Source organism: Vicugna pacos, chromosome 15, assembly GCF_048564905.1.
Source record: "Vicugna pacos chromosome 15, VicPac4, whole genome shotgun sequence".
Lineage (NCBI taxonomy): Eukaryota > Metazoa > Chordata > Mammalia > Artiodactyla > Camelidae > Vicugna > Vicugna pacos.
In genome coordinates this window covers 1692105-1715430 of record NC_133001.1, presented here as the reverse complement: position 1 = coordinate 1715430, position 23326 = coordinate 1692105, and the positions used below count along the sequence as shown (strand labels likewise).

The window sequence follows — 23326 nt, the reverse complement described above, 5'->3', positions numbered from 1 at the left end:
ACAGCCACCTTAAAAAACAATTTGGCCATTTTTTTACAAAACTCAACATGCTCTTACCATGCAATCCAGCAATCATACTCCTTGGTATTTGCCCAAATTGATTAAAAACTTATGCCTACACAAAAACCTACACACAGATATTTATAGCAGATTTATTTATAATTTTCAAAATTTGGAAGCAGTCAAAATGTTCTTCAGAGGTAAATGGGTAGGTAGACTGTGGTACATTCAGACAATGGATTTTACTCAACACTAAAAAGAAATGACCTATCAAGCTATGAAAAGACATGGAGGACATTTAAATGCATTTTACTAAGTGAAAGAAGCCAGTCTGAGAAGGCTATATACTATATAATTACAACTATGTGACATTCTGGGTAAGGCAAAACTATGGAGACAGTAAAAATATCAATGGTTTTCTGGGCTTAGGGGATGGGTAAATAGTCAGAGCACAGAGGATTTTTAGGGTAGTGAAATTATTCTGTGTGAAACTATAATGGTGAATACATGTCATTATACACTTGTCTAAACCTTTAGAATGTACAACACTGAGAGTGATCACATTAGATGTTGGACTTTGGATGGTTATGAATGGTCCGATGTAGGTCCATTGTAACAAATGTACCATGTGATGGGGGACTGTGGATGGTGAGGAGGTCGTGCATGTGTGGACACGGTAGATATTTCAGAAGTCTCTGTACTTCACATTCAATTTTATTGTGAACCTAAAACTGCTCCAAAAAATGTTTATTAATATTTTTGAAAGTCTGTTGGAAAGGCCTAGTCCTGAGGTACCTAGGAAAATGATGGGTTTCCAAGACACACTTAGTACTGAGAGAGTCAGTGAGAGAAAGGGTAAGTGACAACTTAGCACCAGAGGGAGAAACATGAAAATCTGTTTGAAAAATTGAGAAAATTGGGAATGCAAGTAAGCTTTGGATGAAAAAAAAAAACCCTCATTGTTTGAAACCATTCAACTTGATAAGTATTAATTCAATACCTACTGTGTGTTAGAAATTGAGAATAAATCATTATGTGATAAACTTCCAGCAGGTTATATAGTTAGTCAAAAGGAGATCAACAACTTAGGAGTCTATGATGTAAAATAAAAATACATTGTAGGAGTGAAGAGCTTAGAGCCTAGAATCAGAATCAGACAGATATAAGTTCATATTCTGTATCCATCAGTTTCCAGGCTGGGGCATCTGGCCGGTTTTTGCACCTTCTTTGCATCTCTTGAGCTTTAGTTTCTTCATAAGTAAAGTATATGTTTAATTCATAACCATGTTCTGAGGATTAAATGAGCTAGATAATTTGTGTATAACAGTCAGTAGAGTTCGAGCATCTAGAAGACAAAAGTTCACGCAGTAGTAGAAATGTAATGATGATGATGATGACGTAAAGCAGGTTCTAAGCACAGTGTTGCTTACCAGGGGATGTTTGGCAATGTCTGGAGACATTGTTTATGTCAGAACCGGGGGAGTGCCATGGGCATCTACTCACAGAGGCCAGGGTACAGGATAGCTTCACAACAAAGAATTCTCCAGTCCCAAATGTCCATACTGCTGGGGTTGAGAAACCCTGATGTAGAAGAAATCTTTAACATGAGTGAAAAGATGCCGTAGAAGTAAAAATGAGGGAGTCTGGAATGAAAGTGGAATAAGTTATGGTAATAAGTCACCAAAACATTTTTAAAAAATACCAGTGCCCAGGTCCCACTCAATGTAATGGGACTCTGGGTCCAGGGATCAGCATTTTTTAGGGCTTCCCAAGTGATTCTGATGGCATCTCGGCAATGCTGTCCTAGATGAAATCACCAGTAGGTAGAAGGGTGCATGAAACTGGATCTTGAGTTTTGTTTCCCAGAAGCAGACAAGTGTTAAAGGCCACAGTGAATGTCTAGTGAGATTTTCTGCCCGGCAAGAAAGCCATTCTACACCACTTACTGGAAAGAAGATTGGAAGAGCAGTGGTGGTATGTTGGTGTTGCCGCCACCTTCTCTCATTCATGGTTCTGTCTGGGTCAGAATCATGACTATTCATAGCAAGTAGAAGTCTTTTTGATAGGTTAGTATGTGAAGGTAGGTTAGGGTAAAGTCTTTTGAGTAATTCATTTATCCACAGAATATCAATACTTTAGCAAAAAGGAAACTAGGGAAGTACATAGAGGACCTCTGTCTTGGCTCGGGCTGCGATAACAAAATACCATAAACTGGGTGGGATGTTACAACAGGAATGTGTTTTTTGGAAGCTGAAAGTCCAAGATCAGGGAGCAGCAAGGTGAGGTTGTGATGAAGGCCCCCTTCAGGCTTGCAGACTCACACAGCGGAGAGCCGAACAGAGGAAGCAGGCGCTACCGTGACTCTTATTAGGGCACTAATCCCATTCATGATGGCTCTGCCCTGACCGCTTCCCAATGGCCCCACTTTCTAACACCACTACCTTGAGGGATAAGGTTTCAACATACGAATTTGGGGGAGGACACAAACATTCAGTCCGTAACAATCTCCAAAGCCTGTGAAAAAGGGTACAGAGTTAAACCAAAAGGAAACAGCAGGGACCTGAGGAGGAGTGAGGCTGGGGTGGCAAGAGACAACTTTGTGAGGGCTTTCCAGGTAAGGGAGGTGCAAAGAAGGCCTTAATGTTTCAAAAGAAGAATAGGGACATTATTCAGAAGAGCATCAGTTGTGCTAAGGGCTGATAAGAACACATTGCAAAGGTTCTTTTGCTTTTTTTGAAAAATAATTATTTTATTTCACATGATGTATTTAGTGAGAATTATTTTAGAATAATTGATAGCACCAGTGAAGCACACTTCTTTAAATCCCTGCTAGTCAATGAGTGGTCCATATGGCCAGCAGCATCTATGTCACCTGGGAGCTTGCTAGAAATGAGTAATTTGAGGTTCCATTCCAGATCTGCAGGTGTAGTGTATGCACATTAACATTTGAGAAGCACTGCTCTAAATTATGGAGTTTAGCTTTTGATGAGTAGATATGTATTAAAATAAAATGATTTTTGGAAACTATTTCATATTCTAAATCCTGCTTAGCCTAAGAACAATTTAAAAAGACTTTTTGACCTAATAGGCTTTTCCTGCAGGAATACAAAAAGGATATTTTAAAACTCTAACATATCTCTTGATGTAAATTTCAATGTAAAAATAGGGTGTGTTAAAAAAAATACAAAAACCTGGATAGAAAATAAGAGTTTTGAAGAAAAAACATATTTGTCTATCTTACCTGTAAAGCCTACATGATTAGGTGCTTTCTCCTGCGTTAATATGATATGAACTGGTATTGTTTCACTGTTGAATTCATTAAGATAATAATAATTTTGATGCAAACTCAGATTTAAGAACCACTTGTAGTCTACAAAGATTATATGTATAGTATTTAATGGGATTTGTCTGATACAAGTACGCTCTGCCATAGTTCATGCTTCCCATAGAATCATAGAATTTTAATGCTAGAACAGATCTTATAAATGACCTAAAATAATTCACATTCAATTCTGTAATTCTGTGATTATCTGTGTCACTTAGAACATGTTTCTCAGAATTAAACAAAGCACCAGATCCACAAGCAATGATCACTTTCTATGATCTGGAACCTATACTTCAATGTATATAGCTTAAAGATTCCTGTTAGCTTTATTACTAGAGTTATTAAAATTATTACTATATCTCTTTTAACTGTATTTAGAGCATCTGTTTAAAATTGCGGTTCACCCAAAACTATCAGAACACGTTCTCATAAATTGTTGCCAACGTTCTCTACCAGGCTAGACTTACTAGACTGATGTTTTGTAAGGTAAAAACATAACTGCTGCATTATCAGTCATTTGGGTGTAGAGCTTGTTAGTATTAGTCATGATAAATTTGAATCTTGATTCTGCCCCTTCTCATGTTAGCTGCCCCTCCATGTTTTGTGTCATCTGCAAATTATAATACCTTTTAATATCCTTATTTAAGCAACTGACCAAAATGTTCAAGCCTATGGGATTGCGCTGCTAAAATCAAGATATTCTTGATTAAAAATTAAATGAGTTTGAAAGAAAGGTCTATCTGAATCTATGCTGGCTCCTTCTGTTCAGTTTGTTACTTTCTAAATACGTAGATGCTAATTTATAAGCAGTAGGAAAAACTATTTCTGCTTTGCTTTTAAGACGGAATGAGGGTCATCAAGATTTTAAAATGCAAAAATGTGTTTGGTCAGAGAACAACTCAGTCCAAATACTAGCATCTGTTGTTTAAACAGAGAAAAAGGCCATGTAGAGAGAGAGTGAGGTATGACCAGGTATGGTTACTGGGGGAGTCATAACAATATCTTACATTATGTTCATGTTAAATCTCAATCATAACATCATTTTACTGTAATTTTTTTATTTAATTAACTTCCGATTTTACAAATTAAAGCTTTATTACTTCTGGAGAATGTGATAAAAGCCTCTAAAGATTATTTGATATATTTAAAATAACAAGTCTGCCTGGGTCAAATCCAATCACTAATATTTCCCTAATGAAAATAAAATGAAGATTCCTTATTATTAAATAGTATTACATGCTATCTTCATTTATTAGTATTACTTCACCTCTCCAATGCACCTTTTAGTCAAGAATATAATAGTCTGTTATAATTTGATCTCTATTTCATTGATGGACAAACTGGGATATAGAGGTGTAATGACTTTCCTTGAATTGTAGGTCCCATTAATGACAAAGATAGTTTTATTATAATCTATGACCTCTGATATAAAATAGCTAGCTCCATTCTCCATCAAACTGCTGAGGATCCCTTTAAGTGTTAATAGCTGGAAAACCCATAAGTTCTGGATTTTTTTTTTTATCATATCTTTAGGTTCCAGCATAAGGGTCAGGGGTGTAGCAGGTGTTCAATAAATATTTACTGAATCAATGTACTTATGAAGTATAATATATGTGACTCTTTCACTTAGGAAATTACACTTATTGCGAAGTCTAAATACATAAACTTTACTTATTTCATTGACTTGCTTTGTTTTATCTCTTATAATGAATACTCAGCATACGCCTGCTGCTACATTTGCCTGATCTCAGGATACACGGCCCCACCACCCACACAAACATATGCCCTGCTCATCCTTGCCCACATGAAATTGTTCATGGTTTTCTTGCCACCTTAAATGAATTCCTTTTTACCATCAAATTAAATTTACATATGTATATATAGAGAGAAAAGAACATATGAGATATGGCCCCTTTGCTTCACCAGCTTCTCCTCTTGTTCTAAGAATGTTCACTTGTGCCTATGTTGTCCCAGGCCCTGCTCCTAGTACATGATGAGTATCATCTCCAATTCTCAACCCTTTCACAGACGGAGACACGAAGGCCATGAAGCTGGCAGCCCCTAGTGACGACGGAGCCAGCTGGGTGGGCGAAGGTCCCAAGTGGTCCCAGAGCTGCCACACCAGCCTTGATGCCCTGGCTGTGGCCACTTCCACGTCACAGAGGAAAGCCCTCTGTTGCCTCCCAGCCTTTCTCAGGGATACACGGCTGCAATGGACCCCAACCCAGCCGCGTGCACAGCCGTGCCCTGTCGCCCCTCCCTTCCTCAGTATGTGCTGGGCTTCTGTTGGGCAGCTCTGTCCCACCTGCGAGTCCCCATCCTCCCGAGCCAGATCCTGCCTTCCATGCCTGGCCCCACAGTCATCTCCTGCTGCCTGGCCCCTGTCTTCTGCACAAGCCCCGTGAACTCACAGCCCAGCTATCACGTCCAGGGCCTGGGGAGGGCAGCGTGTGAGCACATGGGTCGGCCCCTAAACAAGCACCCGCCGCCTGCCGTCAGGACCGTGCGCTCCGCCCCAGCTGCTTCCTGCCCAGCAGCCGGGAGCGGGATGGGACCCTCTGCAGCGCTGGGTCAAAACCCCACACTAAGAAATACTCTCGGGCCGACGAGTGTGCGGAAGGGGCAGTGGGCATTCAGAAAGAAACGGGTGGCGGAGCCCGGGCCCCCTCAACCGGGAGATCCGTTTGTCCACCAGGCATATGGGTTCCCAGCACTGGGGACGAGGGTGACAGGACTTAGGAGCCAGCATCTCTTGGCCATGCTTTCATTTGCATGTAGGCAAGTAGAGCCATCTTACCTGAAGTGGGAAACTGCAGCTGACCGAGCCAGAAGCCACCCCGTGTGTCAAATCGAAGAGGTGGACTGATGCTGTTTATTTAAACAGCATTTTTTCCTGAAATTCAATCAACAGGGTACCTATGAATAAGAAAGGATTTAAATAAATAAACCTAGATTCAACCTTCACAAGAAGTGGTTGCTTTCAACAACTGTACAAAGATAACACTGAGTGTGTCAGGCGTGACGAACGGGGGTCTAGTGGGGAAACAGGACGTTTGAAAATGAAGGTTCAGGATGTGTGGATGGTGTGCAGGACAAGGCCAGAACCCTCTCCCAGGAACCCCGGGCAGCACGGGGCCTTGAGCTCAACCCTGGCTCCTAAGCCAAGGAAGAGTCCTGTGGAGTGTCGAGGCCGCCGTCTACGACATCAACATGCGACAGGGCACAGGACCCTCCTTTCGGGGAGAACGGCATCACCCCTTGCGCTCATTCATTCAGTCACCATCCACACCCACCCATCGGGGCGCGCTCCCAGAACTCCAAACAGCACCCCGAACAGGATGGGGCCTAAGGAGCTTGTGCCCCATGGACGACTCTTTTCACCTGCCAGGAAGGTGAGGGACAAACTGCCTGCACCTGTCCTGCCAAGAGGGCAGGCAGAGGCCACGCACCTACCTGTCCAGGTGATAGGCAGGTCCAAGACACATACACACGTGCACCTAGACCAGGTGATGAGCAGGTACAGGACGGACACACACACACACACACGTACCTAGACCAGGTGATGTGCAGGTACAGACACAGGACACCAGGAAGCAGACGTAGAACTCCAGGAGGACCAAGACGGTCACACCACTAGGACAGATGACACAAGGTCCCTGCCGGCTGGGCCAGGTGAGGTGTGCCCAGAGGATGCCCAGGGCCCACCTTTCCTCCCCTGCCCCCCCGCGTTCTGGACCCCAGCCCCAGGGAAGCAACAGTGGTGTCTGGGGAGATGCCCATGCTGGTCCTCTTCTAGTACAGGAGCCCCTCCTATGTCCGCCCTCACTTCCCCGCCACCCCAGGGTCCCTCTAGCCCTGGGAGCACCTGAGAGGCACTCTACTCATGCGGGAAGGCCGAGCACTGCCCAGACTTGGCTGCCACACACTGCCCTCTTCCTGGGCCTCATCTGAAGAGGGCTTTCCTAGAAAAAGCTGGATGCCCAGGTAGGGCCATCCAGGTGGCCACAGTGTGTGCAGTGTCTGGGGGTGAGGGTGGCTTCCATGGGTTTTGAATTGACTGCACTCGGGAGGTTCGTTAAGCAAGTGGTCCAATAGTTTCTCGGCCTTTTGGCTGAGATCAAGTGTGAAGACAGTGGGACATCTGGAGGAAATGCGGAGTTGTTCTGGGGTTTTTCTTATAAAGGACAAAAAATGCCAAACTCATTTTGACTTATAATGATTAAATGTTATTAAAGTTATTGTATTTGTGTTCCTTTCCACACCTGACTTTTTCTCATTTTAATGTTTCTGAACATTTGTCAACAAGCACCTGGAAACCAGGGTGCCCGTTTGGTCTGTTCCCTCTCGCAGAGGCTGTCATGACGCCAGTAGTGCGTGTGCTGCGGACGGAGAGGTTGCAGAACTGAGTACATTTAAAATTAACAGCTGAGAAGGAGCAGCCCCGCCCCGGCCAGGAGGCTCACATGGCCAGCTCCTCCGGGAAATGGGGAACTGGTGTGCGGCTCAGGCTTCCCCCTGAGGTGAGGGCACCACGGGACTGTGACTGCAGGAACCCTTATGGTCCCTACTTCTGGATCCTCACCCACTTCAGAGTCTGGGGGGCCTGCTGTGGGGATGTTTGTTGCAACTGTGTCTCCACCACCTGCTGGTGGTGAGATCCCAGCTGAATAACCTAATCGTCAGTATGGGGGCCCTCTTGTCTGTAAGTGGGGTCTCACGGCACCTGACTGCTGGCACAGTGTGGAGGGTTTCTGGGCACCGCATGTAAGCAGCAGACGGTGCCCAGCCCACAGCAATGAACCTGGTTCTTTGAAAATATTCATAAAATCAATAAATCCCTAGCAAGTGTGACAAAGGAGAGAAAGACACTTAAAACTTCAGGAACGAAATGTGATTTTAATACCGATACCGCAGACATGAAGAGGATGATAAACACCACGAACAACAGCACACATGGAAATCTGACAGCTCAGATCAGTGACCTACCCCTTGAAACACACAGACTATCGCAACTCACCAAACAGGACAGATCATTACAATAGCCCTAGAATTGCTAAAGGGATTTAATTCATAATTTTAAAATCCATGAAAAAGTAATCTCCAGGCTGAGGTGATTTCAGCCGAGAATTCTACCAAACATTTAAATAAAAATTAACCAATGAAACTAGAACACTCCCTTACACCATACACAAAAATAAACTCAAAATGGATCAAAGGCTTCAACATAAGGCAACATACAATAAACCTCCTAGAAGACAATCAAGGCAAAGCATTATCTCACTTACATCTGAAAAGTATTCTCCTAGGCCAGTATACCCAGCAATAGAAATAAAAGCAAGAATAAACAAATGGGATCTAATGAAACTTACATGCTTCTGCACAGCAAAGGAAACCATGAACAAAACAAAATGACGAAGTACTGTATGGGAGAACAATTTTGCAAAAGATGAAACCGACAAAGGCTTCATCTCCAGAATAGATGAGCAGCTCATACAACTTAATAAGAAAAAAACAAACAACCCAATCCAAAAATGGGCAGATGACCTAAACAAGCAATTCTCCAGGGAAGAAATAGATGATCAATAGGCACTGAGAAAATGCTCGATATCAGTAATTATCACAGAAATGCAAAGCAAAACTACTATGAGATTTATCAAAAGACCAGGAATAGACTTACCATATGACCCAGGAATCTCACTCCTGGGCATATATGCAGAAGAAACCTTACTTCAAAAATACACCTGCACCCCAATGTTCAGAGCATCACTATTTACAATAGCCAACACATGGAAACAGCCTAAATATCCATCAACAGATGACTGGATAAAGAAGTGCTAATTTATACGATGGAATACTATTCAGCCATGAAAAAGAGAAGCACCATTTACAGCAACATGGATGGATCTGGAGATGGTCATACTAAGAGAAGTAAGCCAGAAAGAGAAAAAATACATCATATTATCACTTACATGTGGAATCTTTAAAAAAAATGACACCAATGAACTTATTTATAAAACAGATTCACAGACATCAAAAACCACCATACGGTTACCAGAGGGGCAAGGGGGTGGGAAGAGATCAATTGGGAGTCTAAGTACTAAATACTAATACTAATACTACTAGTACAGATACTAAATAATAAACATAAAATAGGTAAACCGCAAGGTCCTACTGTACAGCTCAGGGAACTGTACTCAGTATCTTGTAGTAACCTGTAAAGGAAAAGAGTATGAAAAGAAATACATGCATTTACATGGATGACTGAAACAGTACGCTGTACACCAGAAACTGACACAGCAGTGTTAATTGACTACACTTCAATTTAAAAAAAAGATCAATGGGTTCCCACAACATGACCAAGAGGAAAAATGGCTAAAACATATCAAATCCGTAATAGCCAACAAATTCATCATCATGATAATAGACAAAACAAAGGTTCTTGGTCACCTTTGTAAGTACCAGGGCACCAGTTCATCATTCTGAAAACTGGGAACTCAAGCAAGCAAGCAAACAAAAAATAGCCATCTCTTCTGCCTTTCCTATATGAACTATATTATAGTGATTACACTTCTTAAGAAAGTTTTCTTTAAATAGAGCTCCGGTTAATAAATCTGGGAGGGGTGACAAAATTTGTGATGGGTCTAGAAGGCAACATGAACAACATTGACAAACAGATGGTGACGACCAGCGACACTGTGTGCTGGTTCCTATGACACATTGCTGCTCAGGGGCAGCCTGAGCCCGACCACCCTGCAGCCCTCACTCCGACTGTGCAGGAGACGCAGAGGAGAAGGGGGAAGGCTGTGGGCCGATGTAGTTTTAGTACAAGTGAATGGCAAGAAAAGGAACTAAGGAGAGGGGAACTGTTCTAGGTTAAAAAGCATTTCAGGGACCTATCACCCAAATGTAAAGTGTATGATCCTGTACGTACCGAAATTCAGAGGAACTAGTGTAAAAAGCTGTTTTTGAGAATAATGGGAAAATCTGAGCAAGCATTAGCTAGGAGACAATAGTAAGGACTCACTGTTTACTTTGTCAGGCAGTGTTAGGTAACTGAAAGGTCATTATGTTAAAAGTAAAATTCTTATCTATACAGGATACATACTGACATATTTACAGGTAAAAGGAGATGATTTCTGGGATTTTCTCTGAAGTGTACTAACTAGAACAAGGATTAAAGCAGGAGGAGGAAGGATTTCAGGTTCAAAAAAACTGAAGTTTTAAATTAGATTGCAGTAAGTGATTTTTTTTTTTTTAACAAAAAGAGAGGGTTGTGTAACTCAGTGTCGGAGTGTGTGTTTAACATACACAAGGCCGTGGGTCCAGTCCCACTGTCTCCATTAAATAAAATAAATAAATAAACCTAACCTCTGTCTCCCCTCAAAAGCAAAATTAGGCTGTGAAAGTGTCCAAAAGGCAGATGACCAAAAAGCACAGAACCCTTTGCCAAGTCACTGCAGACAAGCCCCCCTTCATTCTGTGGCACTGGCACTTCTTCGCTCATCTGCTGCCCCTGTGTCCTGTCTCCAGTCACAGAGGCCTCCCTGCTGGCTGCTATGCCCTCCTCTGTAAGGTGTCTGATTTTCTGAGACGCACGCACACATTGGTTGAATGAAAACCTAAGCATGGCTCCGGCCTTACGCAAGTACTCACCTGATTAGCGTGTCTCACATTCACTGCATAATCTTCATTACTCAGGACACCAGCTCGTTTTCTGTACGTCTGGGTCTGGGTGACGACAGCACCAGTAGACTGCAAAAGATAAACACGTTCTTTAAAATGGTGCCCCAGATAAACCTACTTAAAAAGAAAGAAGGATGTAAAGTCTCTAATATTAAAAAATAAACTGAAATATTATGCTACGTTTTCACTGTAAAATTCTTTGTTTTTAAAGGTTAATGGCAACAACACAGGAAGGAGAACTAACCTCAAAACCTTAAAAGTATAGAAAATTTCTGAGGCATTTCTGAATGAATCCCATGTAACAATTTACTGAAATCAGAAGTCAATGTGTCATATCATAACTGATTTCTTAATGGGGAGGGTATAGCTCAGAGGTAGACTGCGTGCTTAGAATCCTCGAGGACCTGGGTTCAAGCCCCAGTATCTCTTTTAAAATAAAAAACAAAAGATTTCTTAATAACATCTCCTCTCATGGATTCCCATCCCAACATCATTCGATGTTGGAACATGGGTCTGTTTTAAAGCTAAAAGTAATAAAGGCACAGAAAACCAAGGTAGCACTTAGGAGCCCCCCTCCCCATGTGCCTCGCAGAAGCAGAAGGGCCCTGAGGAGTGGCACGGAGGATAACAGAGCTTGGGACAGATGGCACGAGGGAGGCACTGACCACAGTGTAGGCCGTGTCGTCCACAACCTCCACCACCTCCTTGTCTGAACACTCCTCAGACCTCGTGTCTGCGTCCAATAGATCCGTGACCTACATGTCTGCGTGGCCCAGCTGCCCCCCAGCCACGGCCTCCATGCCCAGGAGCAGGCGCACATGGCAGCAGGCAGCGAGGACCGCACGCCCAGCTGCGTACGGCGCCCCTAACGGCCGCATTTCCCAGGAGGCCTATGAACGAATAGGTGGGCACGTGAAGTTGAACACCCCCATGGAAAACACAGTACCTGGCAAGCGTTCCTGGGGTGCCTGTGGGTGACTTGAGGGCAAACTCGATGTTACTTCTAGGGAATCCCTCTTCCATGAACTGGACCACAACGGGCAGAGCAGGACCCGGCGATGGCTGGTTCTTCTTTGCTCTGATGGGCGGACGTTGGCACGGGGACAGGCATCATGGAGCTGCAGGCTTCACACACGGTACTCGCCCGGCACGTGGACCCCACAGCCAAACGCTGACACACAGCCAGCGCGGCGGCCTGGGCCAGCGAGAGCGGAGCGGGGGGCCATCAGCCGGGGGGAACAGGGAGTCTAGGAAAATGGAAATTACAGATGACCACTCCCAACTTCAGTGCAGACGTGTTATTTCTATACCCAGGCCTACTGGGTATTTTTAGATGAATGGGTAAAACTTGTTAACAAGGACAGAGACAACTTTCATAGCTTAATGCAGAGCAAAAACATGGTTAAAAAGCTTCTTCAGCACAGACAGAGCCTACCTAGTAAATCAGCCAAACAGCAATGTCCGATAAGGAAATTTCACAGCCCTGAAATCTGAGCTCTGAGTGGCAACAAGCTGAGGGAGTGAACGCAGAACGAGGGGCTCGAGGAGGCAGGAGAAAGGGACCCCTCCCTTCCCTGTCACCAGGCTGTGCCCATAGCCTCACGCTCTCTTCCATCTGTGGGACAGGCCACAGACAGCACAGAGCCACCTCATGTGCCACCAAATCAACCCCCACCTACTGAGGAGTAACACAACCTCTCTGGGGGTTAAACACGTTATGAAAAAAAAGAGGGGACTAAAGAATGTTGGGAAGCAAATTGCAATGAGTTGATGAATCCACGCATCACTGGGGCCTGCAGCTGGGGACTGCCTGCCTCTGGACGCCTCGCCCCCTCCCTGAACCACCTGAAACTTCCTGCTCATCCGCTCTACTTCCTATAGCACTGACACTCGCTGTTTGTTTTAAACTGGCCACATGAGGAAGGAATTAGGAAGAAACAGAAGACATCATTGAGCCTTCCAGGGCTTAGGAAGGGTCAGAATCCTAGGGTTTTGCTGTGAAGTCTGAATAACTCAGAAGTGACAGGCTCCATCCTAAAAGCTTGTAATTGAGAACCAGATTGAGCTAGGAGTTCCGGCTCTGGCAGTAAGAAGCAGACTAGACCAAGCCTCTGCTGATAATAATTGTGAATTCTGGACAGAGTAGTTTTAAAAAACATTTGAAGGCAGGCCCTGGAGAAAACAGGGACAGGTGTGGCCCTGATCACAGAAAGGCTGGGGGCAAGTCGTGACAGGGCAGTGCTCCGGGACCGCAGCCAGGGGCCCACTGGAGCAAGCAGGGTGCGGGAGGACCACGAATTGCACATGCAGACTACCCGCGACTCCTTGGCTGAACACAAAGCTGAGCCCAGCACAAAGGAACTGCGGGCAGGCCCAGTGCAAGGGAGACGGCACAAGGTCCCAGTCCAACCACGTTTGAGTGCAGTGGTCATGACTTCGAGGTTTCCACTGAAACCTCAGAAGACATTATAAATCCCATAGAATCAGAGACCAGAGACCAGGAACCAGGACTTAGGGCAAAACAAAAATCAAGTGTCACCAAAAAGTCTGGAATCAAGCCTCCAAGGACTGAGGAAAACTGCCAGGCACTGAACCGTCTGCAAAAATAAAGCTCCGTGTTCTCCAGAGGAGGGTGACAGAGCCCAGAGTCCACACAGCATAATATCCAAACCACCCAGCACACAGCAACATGGTTTCGACATGTGTAGAAGTAGAACCAGTAACTGACTATAACCAGCAGAAAAAACCGATCAGTAGCACACCGATGAGTGGCCCAAGTGTCAGAATCAGCAATAAGAAATTTAATATAGCAATCAGACGTATGTTTAAAAATATACAGGTATCAAGGGTGAAGTGTGTTTTAAGTGACAGAAAGGGTGAAGAGATGAAAACCGTCAGGAGACCTGTAAAACTGTAACACAGGAACCAAATCAAAACATGAGATCCGAAAGTGTGAAGAATTCCTTGCCCGGGTTACAGCAGATCAGACCCGATGAAGCCTCACACCTGACCTTTAAAACAGCTCCATGAAGCGAACCAAGACACACAAACAGAAACTCACTAGCAATCCCCAGATGACAGCAGCAGCCTCAGAAAGGAACAGGAGGGCAGGACAGGAAAAAACACCCAGCAGGGGCTTGGGCGACTTTAACCCGGCCTCTCAACCTCAGGTGTTCAGACCCGAGGAGCAGCTGGCACTCGGTGGGGGTCACAGAAGGCCCTGCACCCTCCTCCCCAGCTGCCCCCACGCCCAGCATTTCCCACCTTCTCCCTCTGCACCCGCTGCTCCCTCGCTCTGGATCCTGGCTCCAAGCAGGGTCTTGGTCTCTGCGGATCTCTACTAGGGTGTTTTCTGCCTGCCAAACTGAGCTCTCAAGGGTTAATTTTTGTCTTTGATGTTTTTGTCCAGAATTTCTGACGTACTGCACAGCAAGAAGGACTTAAAAAAAAATCTAGTCCTCCATGGAGTGGGCCATAAGTTCCCATCATGCTTAGACCTGCTCAGATGTCCTCTCTTCAGTGGGAAGATGCCCACAGTCCACCCCCGAGTATGCGGTGCAGCACGTGCTTGGAAACAGGGTGTAGACTGAGCGCCTGGCTTCAACAGAGCATGCTCAGGAAAGGCTTTGGCGTGAGTGAGACAAGCCAGCAAGAGCCATGTTCCTAGGCTTAATGCGGCTCTTTCAACGACACTGTTTCCTGGGAAAAGATTCCTCCAAGGACACTTGAGCAATTAACCCATGCTGAATCCAGCTGACTTTTCCAAATAACTCACAGAAATTCAAAATAAGATTAAACTTTAACTCATTCATTCTTTAACCAGTATTGTAACGTTCTATGACAAACATGCTTAAAACCTACCTAGTCAGAAGAATTATTTTGACATATTTAAAATTCAAACTATATCCTTAAGGAAATCTACCTACACATCTACCAAGAAACAATGTTGACAATCTCGTGTGCTGGATAAAAACTGCCAAGGCTACTACTGACTGTACCTCAAGCTCCTGTTGGTCAAATATGGCCTCACTGGAGACAGCTGGGTGGCTGAGGACAGTGACTGCTGTAAGAGGATCATTGAGGGCTGCAGGCTTTCAGGAGACATTTCACTGAGGTCAGGGGACGCAGCTGCTCCATCATCTGAATTTAAAAACAAAATAAGAATGACACTGCATTTTCAACCACAAACATCTCTTTACTATTTTCTTTTTAACTTTTTTTTAAATTGCAGTACAGTCAGTTACAATGCATCAGTTTCTGGTGTACAGCACAATGTCCCACTCATGTGTATACATACATACATATATTCGTTTTCATATTCTTTTTCATTTAAGGTTAGTATAAGATATTGAATATAGCTCCCTGTGCTATACAGAAGAAATTTGTTTTTTTTTAAAACACAGTGCACTGAGCATGTTAAACCAGATATATGATTTCTACCTCACCAAGTGTTAGCCAAGCAAAATGTTCAAGGCTTTCCTACTCCCTGCTTTCTGGCCTCTGTCCTTCTTTAGTTCTTCTGTCTGTCTCTTTAGAGCCAACCAAAGCCACCTCCCAGACTTCAGCCCTTGGTCCAGTTCTGGTCCATTCTCTGCCTTGGTGAGCACTCACTGCTTCAGAAACCCCGGCTCTGAACACTCCCAAGTGTGTGCCATGGCCCCAGGGACTGTTCTCTTTCCCCTTGTTCACATCATAAACTGACACCAATTCCAACTGTCCCATGTGCTTAGGGTGATGTTTACTGTCTTCATCTGAGCAGCTGTGGGTGACATGTCTGACACTTCTCATTTGCCCCGAGCCCACTGATACAATTTCAACTAATCCTCTAGTCCAGGGGTTGTAAATTTTTTTGAAGAGCCAGGGAGTAAACAGTTTAGGTTTACTGACCACAGGGTCTGTCACAGCCACTCAAACTCTGCCGCTGAAGGCTGAAAGTGGCCAGAGATGACATGTAAACAGGAAGGCATGGCTGTGTTTCTATAAAGCTGTGGTGGTCTGGCAAGCCCTGTGCTGGACAGCTCCACCTGGAGCCCTCGCTCTGCCCCGAGCATGGGATGGTAACCCCGATTCAACGCTGCTGTAGCTACTCACCAGGGTGACCACAGAACAGCCAGTCCAATTCCCTGGGCACGACTTAACTGACCTCTCCGGCTTAGCCCCACAATCCCTGATAAACCCTGTGCTCCTTGCCAAGCTCAGTACCCAATACTCACTGATCATGCCTGTGCTCCTGCCGTCTCCTCCCCTCATCACCCTACAACCAGGGCCTGTCTCGCCCCTCAGAGGCCGCCCTCCCCCACCCTCGGCCGCCAGCGCCCCCGGGACATGTGTGAATTGTGCTCAGACATCTCACGGCACACGAGCGTGTACCTGGACAGAGCTTCCTGCCTTCATCTTCTCTCCCCACCCCGACTCCAAAGAGTAAAAAACCATAAATGAAGACTGTCTGGTTGCCCATAATATTTAGCACAATGTCTTTCAACAGTAGATAGTCCAAAATTTTCTCAGCTTTGGGTTTTTGCATATTCAAAATGATATGAGATCATTCTAGAAAACTAAAGCCATACAGAAAAGTGCAAAGAAAATAAAGTCAGCTGAAATTCTCCTGTCATTCTCTGTGGCACATCCATAAACAGATACACGTACATAGCAATGCACTTTTTTTAAAAAATCATTTTCACGTTTCCATGGTAAGGGGCACACACATGCACCACCACTGAACAGCACCACAGCATGCTACCATTCCGGTACACCGCCTAATGATGGGCACTGAGGCATCTCCAGTTTTCAGCATAAAACCAAGACCAACAAAAAAAAGCCACAATGAGCACCTAGAAACACATTCCCTTGTGCCTTTCCATGTGATCAATTCCCGCAAGATGACTTGCTAATCAATGGCTGTACAGATAAAGATACATGTGCACATGTGTTTTAAAGTCTAGCATGTCCTCAGGTGCCCAGTGGACGGCTGTACCAACTTAACTCGCCCCCAGCAGAGTGTCAGAGAAGCCCCACTTCGTGTGCACCAAGAGCCTTGTTAAAAATGTGGATCCTGATTTCTTAGGTCTGGGCTGTGGCCTGAGGGCCCACACCTCTTTCCTATGTGCCACCGTCACTGCTGGCCCTGGGGCCACACTTTGACCATCGAGGCAGCAGAGCACTGTTTCCCTCTCTCCCCTCAGGCTTTGTCTTTCTCCCTCGCGGTCTGTGTTTCATCAGTTACTGGCCTGGTCGCACATCTTCCTGGTGGCACATAGAAGCCATCTCTAGTTCTCCTTCTCTGGGCCACCCGTACATGTCCCTTGGCTGCCTTTCTTACAGGTCTGTAAGGGCTCTGAGAAAGTCACCTGCGTGAGCAGCTGCTGCATCCTGAACAGCTGGCTGAGACAAGAACTGCCTGAGCTGGTCCTGGAGGGAAAGCAGTGCACGGCCCGCCTTCAGGACGCACAGTGTCAGAGCTGGCCCCTCAGCAGGCCCAGGTCCCCTTGTCCTGGGGGACAAAAGGCCTCAGCAAGCAGGGCGCAGGCTCTCCCCTCAGCAGGGGTCGGCCTTGGGGAGGGCACTGCCCCGAGGGACTCACCTGACCTTGCAAAGCCTGGTAGTGACAAAGGGCTCGCCCTTCCCCGGGCTGTGGGTAAGCATCCTCCTCTGCCCTGGGGTCTCCCCTGCCACGTGCTGCCTTGGGTCGGGGTGAGGATGTGATGGTTTAACAAGGTTAGGGCCATGTTAACTACTGCTAGTATGATCAGGTGTTTCCCAAGTCGCTGAAATTTCACCCAGATACCTATGTCATAAATATCATACTTTCACCTTTTCTTGCCAAGACTCCTACAACACAATTTTGTCAGACACTCATGACATACAGTTCTCTAACTCATAAAGTCATGGCACTCTGTAGGATTGTAGAGCAGGCACACAGCTAGATATGAGCAGAGAAAGGGGTACCCCGGCCAAATGGCAGGAACTGAGCAGGAATGAAGGGTATGGGGCCAAATGCAAGAAACCCTACATCATGTAAGCACCAGGGGTCCTTGGGTAGAAAAGAAAGGCAGGAACCTCTGGGCTGAAAAGCAGTCTCACATTTTGGAGTGACAAGCGGCCTGGAGGCTGACAAAGAAAGGTGGGGAAAGGCAGGAATCTACAGTGTCCCAATACAACCTTTTACTCATTGTGCCCTCATTTCCAAAAAATTGGCCATGCAGATTACAAATACCCATCATGTACCAATGCCATGACGCCAATCTGGACTAAATAAGGACAATAATCCTTCCTCCCTTCAGGAAGGTGGAGTTGGGATGAAACCAGGAGATACGACCCCAAACCCTTCACTTCCTAATGAATATTCCACCCATTCATTTGTACTCTATGTAACCAACTTGGCAAAGAAACTCAGCACAGCCGCTCACCTGAGCCTGCCCGCTCTCCCCTTCAGAGTGTGCTGTCCATGCCTTGTAAATCCTCACTTCACTTTCTTAATCGCCATGTCTCATCTGAATTCTTTCTGGGATGGTTCAAGAACCTGCACGCCGGTTACATCTACCGGCAACAGGATCTTATCTAATCGAATGACTGCACTGATGTCCACGGGCCAACGGAGGGTCAGACCAGGGAAGCCGCCACAAAGATGCAGGCAGACCACAAGGAGAGCCAGACCAGCCACAGCAGCAGCATCCAGAGCAGGACACACTAGAGGCCATAGCAGGCAGTGTGGGGACATGGGGACTGGGGACATGGGCATGGGAGGGCACGGGAGGAGACAGAGGTGACTCCGGGGTGCCGAGCTTGAATACTCAGCAGACAGTGTTATTCACTGTGACAGGAAACGCTGGCTAAGGGACAAATTTAGTTGAACTGTGGAAATGCTGTGGTTTACATGCACCGCACCCTCCAGCCAGACATGAGAACTGGAGAGCCATCATAAATGCTGTGGCAGGAATTACAGGACTGGGGAGTAATGGGTGAGAAAACTCAAGAAGAGTGGGCAGAGTGAGCCACAAGTGATGGACGCAACCACAAGGATGTCTAATGTGCAAAGAATAGTCAGGGAGAAGAATTCCGAAAGGACGCAGGAGGGGCAACGTTAGGGAAATGGAGAGCAGCACTCCAGACCAAAGGCAGAGCCAGAGCAGGGCTGGCCTCAGCCTCAGACAGGCGGCCAGGGTCCACAGACACAAAGTGAGGCAGGCCCAGGCACACAGGCCCTGCAGAGTCTGGCTGTGATGAGACCCAGAACAATGCTTCCAAAGGGTGACTAGGCTGGGGGCCCTTGGTTGGGGGGGTCAACATGCAGGGAGAGAACACAGACTTCTCTTCAAAAAGCATGTTCAGAGTAAACGCTGGCACCAGGAGGTGGGGAGGCCTGGGGGTTCTCTGGGTGCCACTCCCACCACGGCATCATTCTTGGTGTCACACACACTCATCACCACGCCCACTGTCACTCAACCAGTGGTCAGTCCATCTGAACCCAAAGACTTCGGCACTGACAGACCTGCTCTGACAAAACAAGATGTGGTTCAAACAATTCTAGTTAAGGCTGTAGCTCTTTCATCAAGAAGCGTGTGTACTGACCTACAAAACTGTGTTTAGGTCATTTCTTTAGTTCGTGCTTTTCCAATTTGCTGCCAGCAAAGTTCACCAACTGAGCCCAGATGGAAAACATGGGCTCAGTGAAGCGCAGGTCGGTGCCGCTGAACACCAGGCAGGGAGCTGAAGACGGAGCGCAGAGGCCTTCAACGTGTGTCCAGGGAGCAGAGCATGTGGATGTTCTGAAACCCGTCAGAGCGGCGAGTCTTAATTCTGAAACACCACGTGTAGATGTAAGTCTTTTTACATCTGAAAATAATGTTAAAAGATGACGCTGGAGGCAAAGAATTACATGTACAGTAAATAGAAACTAAATGTTTTCTTTACCAACGCGTCAGCAATAATTACATCAGGGTGGTGGTTACTAAATTTTTAGGTATTTTCTACAGCATGCACATATTCCTGTAATTATCAAAAATAGTGTTTTATTGAAAGATATGGTCAGGTCTTAGTTGGGTTACATCAAAGTAATATAAATCACTTTCTCTATGTATCCCTAATTCACAGGTTTAAGATGACACTAGCTGCCACATAAACCATGTCACTCAACATAATTATTATAGATTTTGTACATGAAGAAAGATCACTTAAGGGAATCATATTTAGGTTTGTTTTGAAAGTTAAGCTGTTTGATAAATAAATTTCATTAATTCACAGTTTAAAAATAATGAAAACTTATACTTCCACAGTACCTTCTAAGTAGCTAATGCCCTTTCATATCTTTTTGAGGCTAAAATAAGACAAATGAGATACTAATCTAGGTAATCCTGTGAGATAGGTCCCATTCACCACTGGAGTGTGAGGTGAAAAGGAAGAAAGGCAGATGGGCTTCCTGAATTTGGATGGCGTCCTAGAAGGCAGACATAAACGGCCAGAATCAAGTTCTTCCCACTCACCCAGGAACTGAACACAGATTCACCTACCGGCTTCAGCTGGTTCAGGGGGCACACACGACAGGCAGGAATGTCACAGAGCTGCACAGTGATCCCGCCCTTCGGGGTGATGGGAGTCACAGTGCCTTCTCCAAACTCCTCGCACATGACTTGTCCTCCCACGTGGAACCGACTGTCGATGCCTCTGACCACAGCCAGGAGCACCATGAGGCCCCCCACCCCTGGGTCCTCGGGGTCAGGAAGCTAGCCCCCCCCACAGGGCCCAGCACAGACAGACAGCAAGCTTGAGGGGCAGAGTCCAGAGCGCTGCCTGCTCCTTACACTTACAATTAAGCTGAATTCATTTCTAGACTAGTTTCTTCAGTCTTTTATTCCAGGAACAAAATATTTAAAAATATATCTTTGAATAAAATGAAGTGTTTAACAGGGGAGGGTGGAGCTAAAGTGTGAGAGACATGCTTGGAACGCACAAGGTCCTGGGTTCAATCCCCAGTACTTCCATCGAAAAACAAAATAAATTAACAAATAATCCTAATTACCTACCCCCTGAAAAAACAAAACAAACAAACAAAAAAACTAGAGCCTTTTAAAAGGAAATTTCAAAGGGAAATCCACATCCTACAAATTTCTGGGAATACAGTTGTATTTTTTTAACACTAATTAGAAATAGTAACTTTTTAAATGTTTGAGTTTCTAATTGTCTATAGATAATATAGAGAGATAAAACAGAAATTCATGTTAATTTTATATACAGTGAATTTGGTAAAGTCACTTAAAAATTCTAGCAGTTTATATGTAAGTATTTTAGTACTGAATATTCTACATACACGGGCAATTTGAGAATGATGGTTCTGTTCCTACGTTTGCAACCGACATATCTTCTATTTACTTTTCTTCCCTTATTGGACTACCAGCTAGGACCTCCAGTGCAGTGCCACAGAGTTGTTCACAATATACATTAATTATCTTTTTAACATCCATTGGTTCAGTGGAAATAGCCCCCTTTCATTTCTACTATTTCTGCTTTCTCCCTTTTTCCTTAGTTGGTGTGGCTAGAGATAATCAATTTTATTGATTTTCTCAAAGAGTCAAATTTTGGTTTCACTGCTTCTCTGTTTCCTTGTCTTTAATTTCATTCATTTGTGCTCTGACTTTTATTATTTATTTTCTTCTTGCTTTAGGTTAAATGGCTCTTCTTTCTCTAGTTTCCTAAGGAGGAATTTTAGACTCCTGCTTTCGGATTGGTCTTCTTGTCTGATATATGAATTCAATCATACACATTTCTCTCTAAATACCGTTTTCTGTATCTCACAAATTTTGACAAGCGATATTTTCCATTTCTTTTAGTTCAAATTATTTTTCACCTTCTCTTGAGATTTCTTCTTTGTCTCACGTGTCATTTAGAAGTGTATGGCTCCATCTCCAAATGTTTTGGAGTTTTCCAATTATCTCCTAGAAACAGATTTGTACTTTAATTCCATTCTGGTGTGAGAATATAGTTTATATGATCTCGGTTCTTTTAAATTTGTCAAGCTGTGTTTTACGGCCCACAGTGTGGTCTACCTTGGTAAACGTCCCACGTGAACTTGAAACGCAGCGTGTTCTGCTGCTGCTGGATGAAGTCGTCTACAGGTGTCAGTTACCTCCAGGTGACTGAGGATGCTGCTCAGTTCATCTGTCTACAGATTTTCACCCGACTGGATCTACCAATTACCAACAGACAGGCACTGAAGTCTCCAACTGTATAGTGGATTCATCTATTTCTCCACGCAGATCCATCAGTTTTGGCTTCCTGTTGCTGAGTGTATACATAGCGAAGATTATTGTGCCTTCTTGGGGAATTGACTCATTTTTCATTACGTGATGTCCCTCTTCATCCTTGGTAATTGCCCCTGATCTGAAGCTTGCTCTGTCTGAAATTAAGATAGCGACTTGAGTTTTCAACAGTGCTAGCATGGTATTTATTTCTACTCCCTTTTATTTTTAATGTATCTGCATCTTTACAATTAAACTGCATTGCTTACAGAAAATCTTGTTGGGTCTTGTTTTTCAGCCACTTGGTCAGTTCTGTTCTTTAATTGGTATATTTAGAGCATTCACATTAAAGGTAATTTCTGATATAATCAGATTAGTATCTACTGTATGTATGACTGCTTTCTATTCATGGCTCTTTGTTTTTTACCTCTTCCTCTCTTCTTCTGTCTCTTATATGAGAAACCTGAAGTTTCCACAATCCTGTGTCAGCAAAGGGGAACACTCAGTGGTGCCAGGCTCCCAGGATGCAAGTGTGGCCAGTGGGGAGGGGCAGGGCTGAGGGACGTCTCTGTGACAGGCCTTCTGTGTTGAGGTTGTGTCTAAAGAGCTGGTCACTGATAAGATGGCCTGCAGGCTAATCCAATGCAGACGGCAAACTGAGGCCCACGGTGGGGAGTCTGTCCATGGTCCCTGGGCAGTTGGGACAGAGCTGGGACCCAGTCTCTGAGCAGGGAACACCTGGACAGCAGGCAGGCACTCACCTTGGTCCCAGCCATCAGCACCAGCCCCACAGCAGCCATGCAGGTACTCCCAGTGATCTTGATCTTCTCCAGGACCTGGTAAGCTTTTCTCCATGAGGTTTGTTTAAAACACAAAACCGTTAAACATCACATAACATAGTAGACAAGTCACTGCAGTGTACAGCCACCAGAAGCAACTGTGGAACGGACAGACACGTGCTGGAAAGCAGTGTGTCTTCTTCATCTGGCTATGAGGCAAGTTCTGGGACTGAACTGGGAAACACAGGGGCCCCTGCAAAGGCTTTTAAAACAGGAGCTGGCAGAAGCATGCAGAACACACCATCTTT

General features: G+C 45.0%; 1 pseudogene; it reads right to left on the bottom strand.

Moving 5' to 3' along the window:
* Positions 1–235: 235 nt before the first annotated feature.
* Positions 236–21360, bottom strand: LOC140685974 (E3 ubiquitin-protein ligase HERC2-like; annotated as a pseudogene).
* Between the last annotated feature and the right edge of the window lie 1966 nt (positions 21361–23326).